Source organism: Tympanuchus pallidicinctus, unplaced genomic scaffold, assembly GCF_026119805.1.
Source record: "Tympanuchus pallidicinctus isolate F22 unplaced genomic scaffold, pur_lepc_1.0 scaffold5, whole genome shotgun sequence".
In the NCBI taxonomy this organism is placed as follows: domain Eukaryota; kingdom Metazoa; phylum Chordata; class Aves; order Galliformes; family Phasianidae; genus Tympanuchus; species Tympanuchus pallidicinctus.
This window is the reverse complement of record NW_026294769.1, coordinates 36,210,244-36,222,798: the sequence shown is the minus strand read 5'-3', so window position 1 is coordinate 36,222,798 and position 12,555 is coordinate 36,210,244. Positions and strand designations below refer to the sequence as shown.

The following is a 12,555-nucleotide window of genomic DNA, read 5'->3' as shown; positions in this document are numbered from 1 at the left end:
GGTTTCATTTGGACACAAGTGAAAATTATGGATGTTGTTGGATTTTCTTCCCAACTTTTAAAATTATAACATTTTAGGAGAAGATTATCAAAGTATTTTGCTTACTAGACGCTGCTGTAAGCAGTCTGTGTGCACAGAAAAAAAATCTACCCTTGAAAATGTTGACTAGCTTTGCGAGAAAGCCCTTACTCTCTCTCCACTAAAATTTTGGGCCCCATTTCATCACTCAGTGGAATCGAGGCCCTCGTGTGCTGAACAAGGGTAGCTGGCATTATTGAATATTAATGTGGTAAGGTAATCCCTCAGTGATACATGACACTTATGGTTTTGGTTTTACTTAAGTTGTAATTTTCAGAGTTGGACAAGCCTGGAGGGAAAAAAAAAAAAAAAAACACCTGGCAAACAAACAAACTTTAAAAATTAGAGGAATTTTCCAAGTCTGCAGGATTTGCAAACCTAGGCATACTGCAGCTTAATTACTAGTCAATGAAGGAGAAACAATTACACAGCAGAAAATAACATTCAAGATCTCTTGAAATGTGGCCCCAATGTGTTTCTAATTTTTTTTTTATAAGTGAAGAACTCAGCTACCATGGTGATAGGCAAATAAAATAAATAATTATAACAAACATTCCTTGAATCCAAATTGTGAAATCTGTGAACAACATGTTATTTTCTCTTCCATCCTCTTTACTCTGGTTTGGAGGAAAGATCTGGTCAACTGTATTCAGAGCTGAAGCTCATCCACTCCTCTCCTATTTGCTTTGCAACGGTCCTGCTGCACAGTGCCAGCTGGAAGGGGAGGGTTGATGCACAGTGAATGTCAGATCTCAAAAGTCCTTTTAGAGAATGCTAGGAGCCAGGATTTCTCAAAGCATGATGGAAATATACATCAGGCTTATAGAGAAATAGTTCCTCACTCAGAAGAATTATGCTCTGAGTGGCCTACATCCTACCTAAAGATGCTTAAAGACTTGTATGCAAAGCATGTATTCCTTATCTTGTTCATTTAATCACAGGAGAATGCATGTCATCAAGTTGAGTTTGGGCTATCCATCTGATCATAAAAATCCTTTCTGTACTGTATTTGCAGTGCAGAGATCCCAAGTTGAATGTTCGTTTTCATCCCATGTTACCCTCTTAGATTCCACATATGGAGTTTATATCTGGGTTATTTCAAATTATGTTTATTGTTTTTCTCTTTTTAAAACTTGTTCTGTGCCCCAGTTGAATGCTCACATTCATTGTTTGAATGGCATGTTTTATACTTAGCCTCAAATTCTTGGCAAACCACATACTCAATATCTACTGAAAATACTATATCCTTGTGGAGATAGTAAATTCCCTTGAGCTTTTTCTGTAAAGACAGATATGCACTATAATAATTTGCCTCAATTACACCTGCTATGCCATTTGCACTTTGATTTTGAAAGGTGAATTTATTCTTTTTAATCATTATTAAGAACATATGTATTTCCTGCCAAGGCAGCCTTATAAAAACATTGGAGGCATATGAGAAAAATTCCTTTGAGGCCTCAGGCACATTGAACTGTCCTGAGAATGTGAAGTGAGGAGAGATTGATGCATGGACTACCTGTTCAGGAATTCTGTAGTACTGGATTGGATTTTCCATGGTTTCCCTCTCTGTTTTACCAAAATTACTACATGCGTGCATCCCATGCACACATACAAATGTATACACACACACACAAAGTGCTCTTAGATGGAATAAGGATCTATATATGATCTAGCTGTAGTTTAGTTACACGGGAGAAAATTAATTTTCACACCTTAATATATATTTTTGAGAGTATAATTTCTGTTTTAGCTATACTGCAATAGCTACTTTCAACTTAAATATTACATACAGCCAATGTCCACTCCAAAGCATACTAGGTGAAAGGAATGAATAGTTACCACTGGAATTATGACTGTCACTAAAGCAGGGAGCCAAAACAGTTCCAAGGAGATTCTGTGATTTAAACAATAATAGTAATAACAATTAAAAATCATTCAGTCTACTTAACTTTGTTATCTCATGGAAAACGTGGGCCGGAGGCCATTGACGTTTTCTTCCAATGGTGTGAATGAAGATGTTACATACTGAGCTCCTCAGAGACATTTCAAAGTGAAGCCCACTACTATTCTGAAATTCTGTTTTTTATTTTTGAAATGCAGACATGGGACTGTAGCCATTTCTGGCTATTGGTACAAAATTAAAAGCATGAATATCTCTTCTCTCACTAGCAATAGCAGCTATTAAGGCCAGAAGGCAGACGGTTATGAGCCTTCAGTCTGACCTCCTGCATAACACCAGTCTTTGAATTTCACCTGGTAATTCTTGCAAACCCAGAACTCCAAGCTGACTTCGATCATAGTTTACGAAAGATGTCCAGGTTTGATTTAAACATTTCAAGGGATGGAGAATCCATCACATACCCGTGGTAATTTGTTCCAATGGATAAGTACCTTCACTGTTAAAAATATGTTCCTTATTTCCTGTGTTAATATTACTTCAGCTTCCAGACACTAGATCTCTATTTTTTTCCTTTATCTTCCAGAAGTAAAAAGTACTGTTCTACACAGGTGATTGCAGACAGTGGTATGTACTTCCTTAAAGAGACCAAAAAATTAAGCCTCTTTCTCACCTTTGACTCAGCAGCTTCCCTTTTCCATCATAAAGCAGGAGTAAATTCTGAGTGGAATTACTGTGAAACAGGAAAGGTTAGACTTTTCTCTCAAGTGATTTCACTTGAACACTTGGAAACAAGACATGTAATCCATGAGGATCTATATTAAAATCAACAGCTTTATTATGTACTGCTTCGCACTTTATCTCTGTATCTCCCACCATTTTGCAAAACAGGTTTGGTGTAGACTGCACAGTGATTTCTGGTTCCAAAGTTCCTGCATTTAAATCAGACTCCCATTCTAGGGGGACTTTTAGGTCAGCAGCAGTTGCTCTCAACTTTCTGAGTATTCTGAAATACTCACCACTAACCCACAGGATTTAGTAGCTTCTCCAGGTGACATTTACTTGGAGCCAGGCTGAATCCTAGGGGATGACTGCAGTGCTGCCTGATGGTCTGTATCACTCCATTCAGTGGGATTGCACAGGATGTACATCAGTTCAAAACTTGGCCTGCAGGCACTGAACTTACACCGTGAGTGAGGAAGTAGAAGGGACAGTGCCTTTAGTGAATTACGTTTCTACCTGGGTAACCTTTATAGTAAAATTAAGGAATGGCATTTCATTTTTCAGCTTAAATTCTCAATCATCATGATGAAAACAAATGTTTTGTAGCCTACAATTTTTTTTTTTCTGGGAGAGCTGATATATTTTGCTTAGCTTACTGATTTATTATTTTGATGATCTTTCCTTTTGCCTTAGCAGTTTGAGATGTCTCTTGTGGTATATCTCTTGTCAACCTGATACCTGAGGAGAATTCATTCCCCTCTAGTCACTACCAAAATTCAACATCAATGATAATTTAATAGCTAGTAATGCATACCTAAGCCATGCAGACCAGATCAGGTGACATGCACATGAAAAGTAAGCCCCAAAACCAGGTCCCTAAGTCCCTGCACAATTTCAGATCTCTGTATGCTTAGTGCATATGTATCCACCGTCTCCTAAATAAAAAACTTCCAGTGTCCCCTTTGATCCTTTGCGTGCTGATTTGCAGCTCCTGTTTGGTAAAAACAAACCTCAGATACTGGGTGCAGGAACCCTAAGGTGTTTGGCTTAGCAGAATACAATGAGCTTTCTCTGATGTTAGTTTCTTTAATTAAAAGAGCATATACACTGACCAAATGCAAAATATTCTTTCTCTCTCTTCTTGTTTGGATAGCCTAAATTTCTTGCAGCTGAATTCCTTTTTACTCCTGGTTAAGTTTCCCCTTTGTTACCAGTGCCAGATTTGCCAGTTAATACACAAAAACATCACAGCCTTATAGTCTGTGGATCAAGAACAGACCCTGATGCTTCTTTTTGTCATTAAGTTCAACAGCTAACAAAGTGCAACCAGTAAACCATGAATAAACTCAAGAAAAGTTCAGTTCTAAAATCATTAATTGGTTTGCATTTCTCTGTGGTTTTGCTTATGAAGTCAACTTCCTAAAGAGTTGCACGATTTTCCCTTTGTGAAACCAGGCATCTAGAGACATGTAGACTGAGGCTAAATCTGAAAGGATTCACTCATTTGCAAAGTTTGTTTCAATCTACCACACATCCGTACACTAGTGTTGCTTTCTGCAGCACAAATACATGTCCCACTACATTTCCAATATTCCAGCTTTTCTGGCAAGGCAAGAATACAAACCATCTGCTTTTTGGAGAGAAAGGTGAGGGCTCTGACTAGCATCATTCCCCGTGGGCAATCAGGCTCATGCCAAGCTGCTGAGGGGGCAGGAGGGAAACCTGCACTCCTGCCTGGAGCCCTCACATGCCAAGTTGCAGCCTGGAATTTTTACAGCTCCATTCTGAACCTCTGACAAGAAGGGTTTACAACAGAATTCTTGCCAGACCCTTAACTATAGCGACGCCACTATAATATTTATAAGTACATTATACTCTTTCCAAACATATGTGCTTATTACTTATGTCTCCGCTTCTGCCTCTCTTCTGGGGAACTTTTCTGTATAAACAAAACAGATTCTCTTGCTTATACTTAGAAAATCTAATTGCTCTGTGTCTCTAGCTGTTATGCAAAAGCCCAAATAGCCGAAAGATTCTTTCAGTGCATTTACACAGCAGTGCGTCTCTAAAAAAAAAAAAAAAAAGCATAAACTTCCTTTTCCACTTTTCTCTTCTTTGCTTCCATAAATCTTCCCATTTCACTCATGTTTGGATGTTTGGATAAGATTCCTCTTTAAAAAAAAAAAAAAAGAATGAAAAAGTAAATCTAAAAAATGCAAGTCTGAGGTGGACGGGCCATCAGTTACTCAGCCTGGCCTTATAAGATCTGACAATTCTGTCCCTTTAAGTAAACAGAGGAGCAGGAAAGATACACAAACAAAAAGACCACTTGCAGGGCTGAGGGCTCATCTGCTCCAGCAGAAGCAGGTTCCCAGGGAAAGTGATTGCTTAATCGTAATAGGGAGTGACAGGGATTTCCTAGCTTTTCCACAAAACAGTTCTGTCCTAGGCCCAGATTTGCCCATTTCTGTTGATGAGTTAGACAGATGTGGCCTGCAGGTGAGAAACTGCTGGAAAGTTGCTAACTGAAAGCAGCACACTATCCTCCGCACAAAGTTTGTCAGATTCAGAGTCACCAGAGCTCCCAGTAAACCTAGGCTGGCCTGTTCTTAGCTGGTTTGAGAGATGGTTTTTATCAGGGGTTGAGGTTTGGAAATAAAAGTCAAACCGAGGAACTGTACCAAAGTGTCTTCAAGTGAGCTTGAACAAAATGAAATAGGGTTTGAATCTGAAGTAGTAGAATAGTAGAGATTGTAGAAATTTACTGAAACCAACTATTAACTTTCTCATGAGAATTCAAACACGTGTCAAACAGTACTTAAGATAAAATCGTAGAATGGCTTACGTTGGGAGGGATCTTAGAGATCATCCAGTTTCACCTCTCTACTAAAAGCAGGGCTGCCACCCACCAGCTCAGCTGGCAAGGGCCCCATCCAACCTAGCCTTGAATAGCTCTGGGGATGGGGCATCCACAGCTTCTCTGGGCAAACAAAAATATTGTAGAATCATATCATAGAATCATAGAATGGTTTGGGTTGGAAGGAGCCCTTAAGATCATCTAATTCCAACCCCCTCCTATAGGCAGGGATACCTCTCTCTAGGCCAGGTTGCTCAAAGACCCATCCAGCCTGGCCTTGAATGCCTCCTGGGTGGGAGCATCCACAGCCTCTCTGGGCAACCTGTTCCACCAACCTCACAGTAAATAATTTCTTCTAATATCTGGTCTAAATCTACCCTCTTCCAGTTTACAACCATTTCCCCTTGTCCTGTCACTGCGTGCCCTTATAAAAAGTCCCTCCCCAGCTTTCCAGCAGGGCTCCTTCAGGTATCAGAAGAGTGCTGTAAGGTCTCCTTGAGGCTTTCTCTTATCCAGGCTGAAGAGCCCCATCACCCTCACAGGGGTGGTACTCCATCCCTCTGATCATCTTCGTGGCTCTCCTCTGGACCTGCTCTAACAGCTCAATGGAACACTTAACAAAATTTTGTGTCATCCTCATGCAGGGCCCATGCTGATCTTCTCTGTATTGTTCTGATTTTAGTATATGTGCTGCTGAAGCAAGTTGAGATAGGTTTCTTCCAATTTGAAAACAGTAGGAAATCAAACATGTAAAGATGCAGATTTCTGGCTTGATTCCAGTTGGGAGTGCTGCAGATTTTTTTTCACTTCAGTTTCCTTTTACCTGGCTAAAAAAGTGTTTGTATTTTCTTTGTTCTGCTGTTTTAGGCAGTTGTATCAATTTCAGTACTATTATAATTCAGAAGTTAAACCACTTGGAATTATGGAATTTATATAGCCAGTAAAAAGGAGGGTTTGAGGCAGACAAAAAAAGTCTTTTAAGTAAGGGAGTAATACCTAGAGCATGACTTATACAAGAATGTACAATAAACTGACGTCTGCATGAGACTTCATAGAAAAAGGCATCTCTACTCTGTCTGTTCTTGATGTAGCTTCTCTTATCAGGAGGCAGAACAGGAGAAAAGTATACTGGTCTGGTCAGCATTTTACTTCACATATCTTCTGCAGTCATAAACAGCCCATAAAAAAAAGTGAAACAACTTCTTCAAAGAAGCAGCTACTATCACATATAAGAGCTTTCAAACTATTCTTTCTTGTTGAACTTTATTCTTTCTTGGCTTTCATATTCTGAAATATGGGATTTAGTCTTTGATAAGTGAACTCTTCAGTCTACACTTGTATAACATGATATAGCTGCAGGAAGAGTGGGGAAATAGCAGGATCAAGCTATCCTTAAATTATATGATGAGCTGTTTGAATGACTGATCATAGCACTGAGAAAACAACGGGATGTTGAATGAGCAGGTATGTTTTTAATTGTGATAATTCTGGGGACACGAAGACAAAGTTACTGGTGAGGGGAAAAAAAGAAGAAATAAAAATTGAAATCACAGATATGTGTGTTATACATGTATATTATGAAAGACCAAATATAACCTGTAAGTGAGAGAAATTGTATTAAAGCTTTCTGGAAATATATATGAGACATGATTCCTATCTCCAAATATTTGGATTAAGTTCTAGGGATTGACCTGAGCAGAACCTGCAGCAAAACACTTAAGAACTTCAGCCCCTGGAGCTGAAACCTGGCATTGATCATAAGTCTGAATTTTATTATCTGAAAATACTCCTCAACAGTCCCGATCCTTCTGAACAGGAGTTAAACACTGCATTGAAATCATAAGGTGTATGTATAAAATCTAATAAATCTTGCTATTTTCCCCTTATTTTTGGCATGGATTGTGTCAGAGCACTTTAGCCTTGGATGAACTGCATCCTGACGATCAAAACTGGGAAGTCAGGAAATTCAAAAAGTATTAAGAGAAAGAGACTGAAGGAAAAAAAAAAGCATACAAGTAAGTTTGATGACAAGGAACAAATCTCATTAAGAAGAAACCCACATGAGGAAAACCAGTTTTTATTTTGCCATTTTAATGGACAAAGTCAGCAATATAAAGCAACCAGGTCATCCATCTATTCCTGCAGGAAAACCACTGGAGCCTTCAATATCATAGTGTCAGCTGCTTTTCTATAGCCTGACCTCATGAGCAAAGCAGCATGAACTCTGCTGAAAAATATTCTTTTGGGTTCAGTAAGACTGCCGCCTGTTTTTAAGTTTTCTCTATGTGTGTAGGGGTATTGTGACACCTGCAGTCTGATAGAGCTGTTATTGCTCTGACTACACAAACTAATTTAGGCATCCATTTGGGGTTTTTTTTTTTAGTCGTGCTTAAATGGATGGTTTTAGCCTTTGAAAACAGGAAACAAGTGCTATAATTTTAAAGAAATGATCTGGCAATCAACCAATTAAGAGCAAGAAATCAAGGGTGTTTTTTTCTTTTTTCTTTTTTTCTTTCTTTTTGAGTCATGAGCTTAAAATTGGAAGGACTCAAACAAATATTTCCTTAACTAACCCCTGACTCTACTTAGTGTGGTAAGGAAGTGGAGGAGGAGCATGACCTAAACGGATTGAACCAGAAAATAATAAAAGAAAAACAATGCTATTCTCTGGAGAAAAGAGTGTCATGATGAAAAATCAGTTTATTCTCAGTTAGAATAAATTGTGAAAGAAAGAAAACATAAGAAGATAATTTTCAAAGAAATTGTTCTCATAAAATTTGAAGCATGTGTCATGGGGATAACATTTTAAAGGAAACAATAATTTAAACACCATCCCCTTTCCCAGAACCTTTGCTGCAAAAAAATCAAGTGCAGAGGTGCTTGGAAAACAAGCAGTTAGATTCACCTGAAAGTCTTTTTGGGCAGATTTTGTTTTGACTCATTTTGTTTATTTCTTTTGATTAACATCCAATATGTATTTCAGTTACACACAGATCTAAGCCATTAAGTCAGACTTGGGAAATGAGAGTCGCCAGCCAGGGGAAAACTGGGCTGAAGGGAATCTCGTTTTGCCTTTCCAGTGCCCCAGAGCTCTGCTTCTAAGTCGGTAAGTCAAATCCTGACACGACAGTAAATGAAAGGTGAGTGGAAATATAAGATGCATGGCTAATAAATAAATTTGGTGTGAGGTGTTAGAAGCAAAGTTCTGGCAAATCTCGCTCCTGAGAAACCGAGCTCACCCCTTTTAAGATATAGGATGAGGGATGTCTGGAGGCAGCTATGTAAACCCATGACTTGGCTTGCCAACGATGACATTAAGCAGAGTTTCTGGGATCACAGAGAAGGGATACTGCCATACCCTAAAATGTTTTGGGATGAGAGAACCCAATTTGGGTCCTATAACTGAAAGCTCTGAATAGTGGTTTACCTTTAACACTTATTTGCAGAAGACAAGGGACAGAATCCTCCAAGCTCCCACCCATTTTCTGATGTTGCAAACCAGAAACAGCGTGCCTTCACTCACAGAATTTAACAGGTTTTTCCTCCCATGCCATGGATACAGGAACAAGTCACATGAAAATGGATCTAGTCCTAAGACACTGAATATTTCCCTTCATCCTAGATGTTTACAAGTATCTTTGCTGTCAAAAAATATTCTTATAAATCAGTGGCTGTGCTTGGGTATTTCAGTCTGAGCATGTGGCTAGATATATAGAGAAGCACTCAGAAAACAACTTTCTTACACAAATAATTCTTACACAAATAAACAGCTCCACTCTTGAACTTTATGCTCACAGGGATCTCTGTCATCATCAATCACACGCAATGTTTGACCTTCCCTAAAAGGGGAGTGAGGGAACAGGAGAGGAGGGCAGAAAAAACTTGTAGCCTCTGTTCAAACTGGCTGAGAACTACTTGCTCAAATGTGGGGTACAGGATGGGCCCGATCTTCTGAAGGTGGGGAGTACTGATCTTGTGAGGAGACAGACCCAGTGTCTGAAAGGACTGTTAAACAAGAACATGGAGGACATTTGTAGGTACTGGCTAAAAGCCCCAAAATCCTTTATGAGAAGATTGCGCAGAGCAGTACAACATTTCTAGCTTTGTACTAGCTGTTCAGAGTCCGTTCCCATTTATCAAACAATAAAAACGTAATCCAACTCCTAAGAAAGACAGTTTCTGCATTAAGAAGATGTAGAAGAATTTAGGGAACATAATCATTTCAAAAGGCCTCAAGGGAGGTTGGATAAGGATAAAGAGCTCACTAATTAATTTTTCAAGTAGAGCACTTATTTCTCCTAAAATAAGTCTCTCATCTATAGTGACAAGTCCAGATGGAAAAGCTGAGATACTCTCTTGTCAACATATATTATTCTTGTTATTCTCCTATGACACTAAAATGTTCTAGTTTTATATAAAGTTAATGGAGTCAGCCACATTCTCTTTTTTGGGAAGAGTGATGGCTGCTAGAGAGGTTGAGGAGGGAAAGAGAGGGAAGGGCAAGAAAAGATTATTGCTGTTAACAAAGCTTGCTTTTTTTCCCTCATTGTCAAATAGCGTTATTCAGCAGACAAAAAACAACTGGGCCCACATATATTTGATAAAACAATAAGGTCCACATGCTGATGTCCAACATGAAGCAAAGGTGTTAATTACTGACATGTAGATTAAAAAATAATAATTAAAAAAAAATCTCCACCTGCACAGTATAACTTCTGAACCCTTGTTTTCCCAGGAACAGGAAAACTAAACAACCGGTCACACTCGTTGTTCTTATATAAAGGAAAATTTGAATTTTAAGGTAGATTATGACCCTAAGTGACAGAAAGAGCTATGCAACTAAGTTTGCACATTGAATTGATTAAAGAATCAAACCACTTCTAGATAAATTAGCTGACAAAGTGCAAGACAAACGCTGTCCCTCTTTATAGCCTCAGCCTGGACATAAGCAGATCTTGAAAATCATTAATATCCTGTGATTAAAATCATTAGAGTCAACAGCATCAGCAGATGGGCCTGATTCCCAGCCTGCTGTAAGTCAGCAATGGATCCCAGTATCAGACTGTAGACTTTTCTAAGCTAGAGATAACAATGGAGTTGACTATGTAGCTGATATGTAAGGACTGACTTGTTCACTTTATCTCAGTGTCCAAAAAAGATGTATTTACAGGAGTAGCTACAGAAGTCAGAGAGGTACATGCCTTCCCTCTCCAACCTTCTTTTAAAGTCCATGGCATTCTGTCTGATGTTCCCAATGATACTAATGTGGTGTGGTTTATCAGCAACTCAAATGATGGCCTGTTAGCTCCTCTCACATTGCATTTCTCACTCTGGCTTCTTTCCACATTGTCCTATTTCCTCAACTACCTTCTCTTGCGTTCCTTGAACTCTGTGTCAGAAGTTTCTGCTGCTAATCCTTCATCATTTGTTTTTTCTTCTTAGAAGTCCCTACTCCACAGACGTAGGTCTGGCTGTAGCAAGGATGTAGGTAAAGGCATGGGGCCAACTGTCTGTGAATATAACCCTGCCTCTGAGTTAGCACTGGGAGGAAAGGTAGGATGGCCTCTGGCCAGTGAGTGGTCAGTGGCACCACAGCCTCATGATGCTTTTAGCAGCTCTGCATGGTGGGGAAAGCAGCAAATGAAAACTTCTTCATACATTGTGCCTGTCCAAAGTCAGCAGAGCAGTGCCCTCCTTGTCAACTTGCACCCAGCTTCCTGTTTTGATGCACGATTCCCTGGTGGCTATTCAATCCAAGTTTGGCTCTACAAGATTACAAAATATATTTTTGGCAACAGCTTTCTGAAATTCCTTGCTAACAAACTTTTTGGGAAAATGCCGAATTCTAGTAAAACTCTTCAGGAGAAATGTTTTCTAACCACAGCTACTATGAGCACTGCTGCATTAAACCACTGATATTGGAAGTAAAAGCATATGAGATAAAGCTGATACACACTTATTAATAGTGTTGTTACCAAAAAGACTTCCCCATCCACTGGGAATATGCGACTCCTGACAAGATTGGCCATGAGGCCCAAGCTGAAACAACAGAGCTCTTGAATTTGGATCAAAGAACTGTGCCCTTTCACAGGCTGAAACCCAGCAGGAGGAGACTAGAAAGCAACCAGTGCCACCAAACGATTTCTCAGATACCACTAACTTTGAGAGAATTCTAAAATATAGTATTTTAAGCTGAAGGAATTGTGTATAACAGCTCTCTTCAGAGTCTGCAGCATGAATGAATGAAACAAGGAGAAAATATAAGATCTTTAGGTAATATGAAATAACGTAATTTTCGATAGTAATTTGGAGAATACGAAATGCACTGTATTAGAAGAGTACCCCACGGTTTCAGTTGGTGTTATTTTCAGCTTGAAGGTTGTAGTTTTTTTCTTTTTATTTAGTATACTTTTGGTTTTTGAAGGGTGATCCATCAAACAGAAGTCTTTGTGAATGTATGGATAAGATCATTCTGCAAAATCAATGGAAAAAGTAGCAAGGGATATCTCTCCTGGTGTATACACAGAGGAAGATCCCACAGGTTTGCAAAGTCCACCACATATTCTGAATTTTGCCATAATCCAACTAAGGAGGGCTCTTCACTCAATTAGCAAGGTCTAAGAGGACTAAGAAATACAGTGTTGATAAATAAGCTTCTGATTACATTTATATATCTTTAAAAAGTGAATGTTTTACATCCCAGCTTCCTCGTGTTTTGAACAACGTTTAGGGCATGTAGTAAATAAAATATAAAAGCAGCCAACATATTTGATTCTTACTTTAGTTCAGTCACATATTGAAGGAAAAAAAAAAAAAAAAAAAACAACTGGGGAGACCACTTGGGATTTATTTTTACTTCTCACCCACACTGCTCCTTCGTAGCACTCTCCCTCTACTAGGTGAGATCTAATATAAAGATGGTTGTACAGCAATATAGCAATACCAGTTTTCTTAGAAATCTACAAACATTCTATCTACACATCTGTAGACATTTTTTCTC

At 38.9% G+C, this 12,555-nt stretch overlaps 1 non-coding gene across 1 annotated transcript; it reads right to left on the bottom strand.

The window, feature by feature from the left end:
- Nucleotides 1-6,154: 6,154 nt before the first annotated feature.
- Nucleotides 6,155-6,257, bottom strand: LOC128091653 (U6 spliceosomal RNA). The gene has a single exon (XR_008211497.1). It is a non-coding gene; the product is annotated as a U6 spliceosomal RNA (small nuclear RNA).
- Nucleotides 6,258-12,555: the final 6,298 nt, after the last annotated feature.